We start from the raw sequence: 8013 nt of genomic DNA, 5'->3' as shown, positions 1-8013 counted from the left end.
TGTGTGTGTGTGTGTGTGTGTGTGTGTGTGTGTGTGTGTGTGTGTGTGTGTGTGTGTGTGTGTGTGTGTATCTATATGGATATATATATATACATACACACATATATATACAAACATACATACATATATGTGCATATATATTTGCAAACGACTTGCAGATGCAAATGCTACCAGTTGAAGTCTCCGCAAACCGGATGCCAACACGTTTATGTGCCATCTGAGATCTCGGAACCGTGGGGAACCGGGTCAATAACAAGCTGTTCGAGGATCACTGAACTGTGGGTAACCAGGTCAAGACACAAGCTATCCTCGGATCTCTGAACCGCGAGGAACCGGAGCAGTACACAAGCTGTCCTGCGATCTGTGAACCGTTGGTACCGGGTCAATACACAAGCTATCCTTGGATCTCGGAACCGTGGGGAGCCGGATCAATACACAAGCTGTCCTGGGATCACTGAACCGTGGGAACCGGGTCAATGTACAAGCTATTCTTGGATCACTGAACCGTGGGGACCGGGTCAATGTACAAGCTATCCTTGGATCACTGAACCGTGCGAACCGGGTCAATGCAGAATCTATCCTTTGATTTCTGAACCGTGGGGAACCGGTTCAATACACAAGCTGTTCTGGGATCTCTGAACCGTGAGTTATCAGCTCAATACACAAGCTGTCCTGGCATCTTGGAACTGTGGAGAAAGGGGTCAACACAGAACCTATCCTGGGATCACTGAACCGTGGGGAACCGGGTTAATACACAAGCTATCCTGGGATTTCTGAACCCTGAGAATCGGTTCAATGCACAAACTGTGCTGGGATCACTGAATCGTGGGGAACCGGTTCAATGCACAAGTTGTCCCGTGATCACTGAACCGGGGTGGAATGAATTGGAGTCTTTAATGAATTCAGTGAAACGTTGGCTGAAGGCTGTGACAAAAATGTTGGTGTGGGGCATGGTTACGAAAATGAGACCTACATTAAGAAGTTCAACTGACCACTATTGGCTTCAAATTTTGATACAAGACCAGTATGTTCGAGGGAAGGTTTAATCGCTAACATCGGCCCCATTGCTCAAATGGTACTTATTTTATCTCCTCCGAAAGGATGAAAAGCAAAGTTGACCTCGACGGAATTTGAACTCGGAACGTAAAGACGGGTAAAATGCCGCTATGTACTTTGCCCCGCGTGCTAACCATTCAGCAAACTTGCTGTAACTGACCACTGTTGACCTCTGTTGCAATCTAGTATAAATATTAATATGTATGGGTTTAATTTACTCAAGGTACCGCAAAGTGGAACTGAACTTGAAACTATGTAGGTGCAAAGCGAGATTTCTAACCACACAGCCGTGCCTAATAATATACATTAAAACAAGAACATTATTTATTGAAATAATCAACCTTTTATATTTCGTTTTTGTATGTGGTTTTCAAGACTCCTTATGTGAGTGAATTCGTGAGATGAAACAAATTCTGTTGTGTCTGGGGAGAGCCATAGTACTTTAATATAACACACTCATCGGTTCAACTTCCACTCATTTATTTATTTATCTATTTATTAATTTTTGGACAGAGTCAAATTCCAATGGTACGGTCGCAAATGCAGCGATGAAAAAGCTTTCTGGAATACATAGATAAATAAATGAGTGGAAATTGTGTCGGTGAGTGTGTTATATTGAGGCATTATGACTCTCCTCTGACAAAACATAGCTTTCTATAATAAAATGTTTAAGAGAAACATTCACCATAAATAATTTAAAATCGGAATGGATATTAAAATATCAAACCACGAGTAATTTAAAATCGGAATGGATATTAAAATATCAAACCACGAGTAATTTAAAATCGGAATGGATATTAAAATATAAAACTCACGTTTTGAAAGCTGGCAGAAACTTAGCAGGTATTTTTTAAATTTCATTTGTACAACATGCTGGAAAAGGGTTGTAATATGATGACGTAATTCATAGTGGACTGGTTTACTCCTACAGATTTAATCAAATGGATTTCAGTGTCACATTCTCTGATTGCTGATTCGTATAACAGCATTAATATCCTGGTACATCACCGTTAGTGTTTGCAGCTGTCCATATTGAAATATTTGTGGTTTTGTAACTGGAAAAGCCGTGTTTCACTTTTCAAATCTTATGACCCTCTCACTGATTCAATTCCCCTATATGTCGAATGCTGTAGAAAAGTAATATTGATTGTGTGCTCGAGGTAATTAATTGATAGTGTCTTGAGTAGGATGTTGGCTGTTTCTAACAGGCCTGTTTTGTTTTTGGGGGACAGTGTGTATAGTTAAGGATCCAAATATAGCTTCTATAGTTTTGTTCATATGAATTTTATCATGTCCAACGCTCCAATTATTATTGGCATTGTTTTTTCCTTCATGCCCTACATTTTTGAATACTTCAATTTCGAGGTCTTTATACTTCCACAATTTCTCTACTTCTTTTTTGACAATGTATGTTTTTCTCCAATTTTTGGGCGATTAGCTTTGATTTCTTTGTCGGTTTGAACCGGCATATCCAAGTTGATTGTGGCCTGATCCTTGTCTTATACCTTGTTTGACTCATGCTTATACCACCTGCTGTCAGTTTTTGATGTTATAATAATAATAATAATAATAATAATAATAATAATAATAATAATAATAATAATACCAGGAAACCCCAAAATGGCTGAAGTTCAAAAGGTAGTGCTCATGGGAACTGCCCATATCCTACGTAAAATACTGTCTATGTGATCTCAAATTTTAAAACAAACACATAATTTTCTTATGGTTTCTTAAACATTCTCTAGAACAGCACTATGTACAAATCCAAATGTATGGTACCCTAGGCATAACACCTACATGAACTTCTAACTTGTTGTCTCTTGAGGTCTCTGTGTGAGACTTGGATCCAACTTGTATAAATGCAAAACAAAAGTCAAACATAAAATAATAATAATAATAATAATAATAATAATAATAATAATTATTATTATTATTATTATTATTATTATTATTATTATTATTATTATTATTATGATTATCGTTATCATTGTTGTTGCCGTTGATGTTTTTGTTGTTGTTGTTGTTGTTGTTCTTTTTATCTCAGGCTTTTTGGGAACTCCTGAAGTCTTGCATGCATAGCGGGCTTGCTGTCTGAAGCCTACGGTACCATGGTATTCGTTCTTTTCAGTTATCTAATACTTTCCTTATTATTCTGATCGTGCTAAGGATGCAAACCTTTTGTAATAGTTCTATTCCGATTTCCTTTATATCCCTCTTGATGCTTTCTGAGACTGTCCCCAAGGACTTAACAATACTTGGCACTGTCTTCACGTTCTTCATTTTGCAAAGCCGGGCTATTTCGTATTTAAGAGGATTCTAAATATATATTTTTCGCCATCCTTCTTGACTATTCATGAGTCAAAGGGGAACGCAACATTAACTACATTGCGTATGTGGTACACCTTGTCCACCACCACTAGGTCCGGTATGTTATGCTCTAACACCTGATCTGTTTGGATTGGGAAATTCCAGAGGATTTTGCTAGTCTCCAACTCTTCTACTCTCTGCGGTTTATCTTCGTACAACATCTTGCCTCTCTCTAGTCCCCACTTTTCGCACAGTTTCCAATGTAGCATTTTCGCTACCTGATCGTGTCACCACAACTTGTAGTGGTTTTGGGCAAGTCTAGGACATTAGTTCGTGAAATAAGCAATGGTTTCAACCACTCTATTGCAGAAGCAGCACGGCAGAGACACTTGCTCATTCCTAAGGTTGATCCTCCAGTTCGTGGTCAAAGCTTGGTCTTGCGCAGCCAGTATAGTGCTCTTATTATTATTATTATTATTATTATTATTATTATTATTAGCACCTTCATTCAATTCTGTTTCTATTTCCTGCCGAGTGTCTTCCTGACATCTAGGGCACAGAAACGTACTGTATACATTGGTAGGCCATTAAAACAAGCACACCAGATTGTTCATTTACAAAGTCATGTGATAGAAAAAATGGGGAAGACAGAGAGAAAAAGGAAAAGTAAAACATAGAACAGTAAACAAATAAAATAAAGGGAGAAATAGGAAAGAAAATTTACGGTGACAATGCTCTTCTCAATACGTGTGACGTACCAGTTAAGACAATCTTTTGCACTTCCTGCATGGATGGTAAACTAGGGATCATTCTTAGATAATTTTCAGTTTCTCTTTTGATCATCCCAAGTGCTCCTACAATCATTGGTACTATAATCGTCTTGAGATGCCACATCTTTTCAATTTCGATTAGCAAATCTTTACATTTTCTGAGCTTATCAAATTCTTTTGCCGAGATATTATAGTCACAGGATATGCTCATGTCAATCAATTAACGTTTATATGCTTTGATGGTCCGGTCTGTACATACTGGGAAGTCCCAAAGAATAGTTACATTCTTTACTTCAATTACAACCTCAGGGTGGTGATTGTACCATTTGTCAGTTGTTTTGATTTTATAATGCCGACACAATATCCAATGTAGATATTGACCAACTCTGTCATGTCTTGATTTGTACTCTACAGGTGCTAAAACCTTACATCCAGAGATTAGGGGGTAGACTGTTTCTATCCCATTGTATCAGTATCGGCACTTTGAGTCTACACCGTTTTTCATCACATTGGCTTCATAGTTCCGGGTTAATAAGCTCTGATCTTGGGCAGCCAAGATAAAGCCTTCGCCCTCTGCTTATAGCCCTGAGTTCCGTAGCCACTGATGGGTGTGCTTATTATTATTATTATTGCTATTATTATAATTATCATCATTATGGCCGTCAGCCTGTGAAGTCATACAAGTTGGAGCTCCGTAACTTGTAAGTGTTTAATCAAGCCTTTCGGCTAGTTGCAGCCCGTTCATTTAAGTATTTAGTAAGACATGACAGTAAAAAACAAAACCCGTCACAACACCAGTTTAAAAACAAATCAACACCAACATCAACATCTTCATCATAAGACAACCCATTTTTACAAACACATTCACAAACACAAGAAACACAAAAACAAAAAGAAACACCCGAAAAACAAAATGACAAGTAGTCACACTCCCAGGCACGTGCTTCTTTCATCAACTTCACTGTTGTTTAGAAGAGTAACATTGAATTGATTCAGGAAGTAGTTAATAACAAAAACATTATAAGTGGAGGAGGTTTTGCGGAACTCCTCCAGAAAACTCCACCGAGCAGTTTGTTAATCCAAACAGATGCGGACACGTATCTTGATTTGAAACAGAAATTCCCCCAGGACATTCGAAGGTTTAGTAAATACCAAAACAAAAAGCTTCCTAGAAAACCCCTTCCCCACTCCCCCTCCACCAAAAAGAAGACTGTGCCAACAGTCATCCCTGGAGACCAAGATACGTAATTCCATTTTCTTTCCACTAAGTTGAATGGCTACAGAGTTGGCTGTGTAAATGTTCGGTTCTTGGGTTCGGTTTCGAAGCAGGATCACCTGCTCAACCATCTCAGGTCCCTAAATTTAGATGTGATACCAACTAGTGAGACGATAATTGCCGGGAAACATGCTCTTCCATCCAGTTTCAAAGACTACGCGGTATTCTCGTCTTGTGGTTTGTCGGGAGCGGGCGCCGGTGTAGCAGTGTTATTCCGAAAATCCTTAGATCTCAAAGTAATAGCAATCTTTTTGGACCCGGACGGCAGGTTGGTAGCCCTAGATGTGAATGGCGGTGAAGGTGGTACTTTTAGATTGGTGGCCGTATATGCTCTGTCAGGGGCTGGGAGGTCAGATTTCTTCAGGCGTCTAGAAACATTCCTGGAAACGTCTCACACTTTAGTAATAGTGGGGTACTGGAATATTATTTTGGACGTGCGGAAGGACTGTGCCGGTCTTGTTCATAAAGGAAGCGGGTATAAAAGCTTAGAATACCTGCTCAGAAACTTCCAGCTCTCTGACAGGTATCGACTGGATTTCCCTGATGTGCCAGTGTGGACATGGAGCAATCACAATGGATCATCCAGATCGTATCTAGATAGAGTATTTGTTAGGTCAGCGGAAAAGGATACCATAGGGTGTCCACAATTTAAATTGACCGGCTACACAGATCACAAATTTGTGATCTGCATAGTCGATTTAGATAGGAGCGTAGACAAGGACCCGGTTACTGGAAGTTGAACGCGTCCTTTCCGGCGCGCAAAGACTACAGGGACCGGATTAGCGAACTAGTTAAGCGGCAGTTAACGGGGGCAATCGTTAACAACCGGTGGTGGATAGCCCTGAAGAGGGCGATTAGGGAAGAATCGATAGAGTTTAACAAAAAGTTAGCAATAGAAAGACAGATTAGAGGGCGAACTAGTTAGCAAACTAGAAGAGGCGATTAGTAAAGCATCGCGACTGGCGTGTTAGCGGCGAGAATGGCTCTTGACCAATTCTTTGGGGCGAAACACGAAGTTTGCGTTAGCTAAGGCCTGTGCCAGAAGTTTTCATATTTTTCAAGGGAAACATTTATTAATTTCAAAGTACAAACTCTAATCTTCTTCAAACTAGGGTCCTCTGATTTCAAATAAACATGTTTTAGCGCTTCAGCCACTCTGTGAAGGCCCCATGGTAGTCCTCCAAAATGAAATTGTCCAGGATCTTTATCACAGCCTCCATCATCTTTAAAACGACTGTCCCAGAAGTTCTCTTTCAGCTTAGGGAACAACCAGGTGTCACAGGGAGCAAGGTTTGAACTGTAAGGAAGGATGAGGAGCAGTTTTGATGCCCGTCTCTGTCAAGTACTTGGATACCAGGATGGAATTTTGGACTGGTGCATTGTACTGGTGCAAGTGGCACCAGACCAAGTGGAAGGGCTCAGGTCTTCTGCGACGAAACTCATTCAAAACCTCCACAGGCTACTTTGTTGACCGTCTGGCCAGAGGTGACCCAGTGGATGTAGATTGTGTTCTTGCTGTCAAAAAAGGGAATCATCGTGAGCCTCCCGATGTATTTGCTTTGCCTAGCCTTCTTATGCATTCTGTCTCTTGGTCTCTGGATCATAACAGTAGATCCAGATTTCATCATAGACCACCAGAGGCTCCATTGGATTGGAGGTAATGAGCTCAACCATCTCCCTGCTTTCACCAATGCGTCTATTCTTCTGTTTCTCAGAGTACCCTGGGAACAATCTTTGCACAAATTTCTACTCAGTTTCTCTTCTCAATCCCAAATCATTATACCAGGTCTATCGTGTTTACATTTTATTGAGGTTTTCAGTATGACATTCCTCTAGTACTATTATTATGAGAGGATATGGCTTCCACTATATTGTGGGTTCTTATTTCTTTGTCCTCGGGGTTATCCGTTCCACGGATCTCGTTATACAGTGTCCTAGCTACAACATCATGACTCATCGGTAGATGTATGTATGTATATGTGTGTGTGCGCGCGCTTGTGTCTGAACGTGTGCGTGCGTGCGTGTGTGTGTTTTATAGACGAAATTATGTGTGTAAAGCATACGTATTCATGCGATATACTGTTTACTTGCACCACTCAGGATCATTTCTTATGCATTCTGTCTCTTGGTCTCTGGATCATAACAGTAGATCCAGATTTCATCATAGACTAATTACGTACATTCCATGCTGGATTACTATCCTGTGTTTTCTTTCCTATTCATTGAGAAGCAAACACGGACCATTCAGCTTGTTGTAAGAAGTGTTAGTTCCGCCGGAAGTTTGACATCATAGAACGGCTACTCTTAACGCCTTAAAAGTAAATTCACTACTCAAGGTTATACTGTTGATATTCTAATCAAAGTTATTATCATTGATGTAGTAGTAGTAGTAGCGACAGCGGCAGTAGTTGTTGTTGCTGTAGTAGGTATTGTTGTTGTAGTAGTAGTAGGAGTAGTTGATGTTGTTGTTATATCCCCATAGTACGGTACTGGTTGTGGCTGTTAAACCTTCGGCGAACCGTAATTGATCCATCCTATGACTAACTGTTTCCAGCCATGACTATCTCGTCTTTTCGAGGCTTATATGATATATATATATATATA

This window comes from Octopus bimaculoides, chromosome 1, assembly GCF_001194135.2.
Source record: "Octopus bimaculoides isolate UCB-OBI-ISO-001 chromosome 1, ASM119413v2, whole genome shotgun sequence".
Lineage (NCBI taxonomy): Eukaryota > Metazoa > Mollusca > Cephalopoda > Octopoda > Octopodidae > Octopus > Octopus bimaculoides.
Note: the sequence above shows the minus strand (reverse complement) of the source record.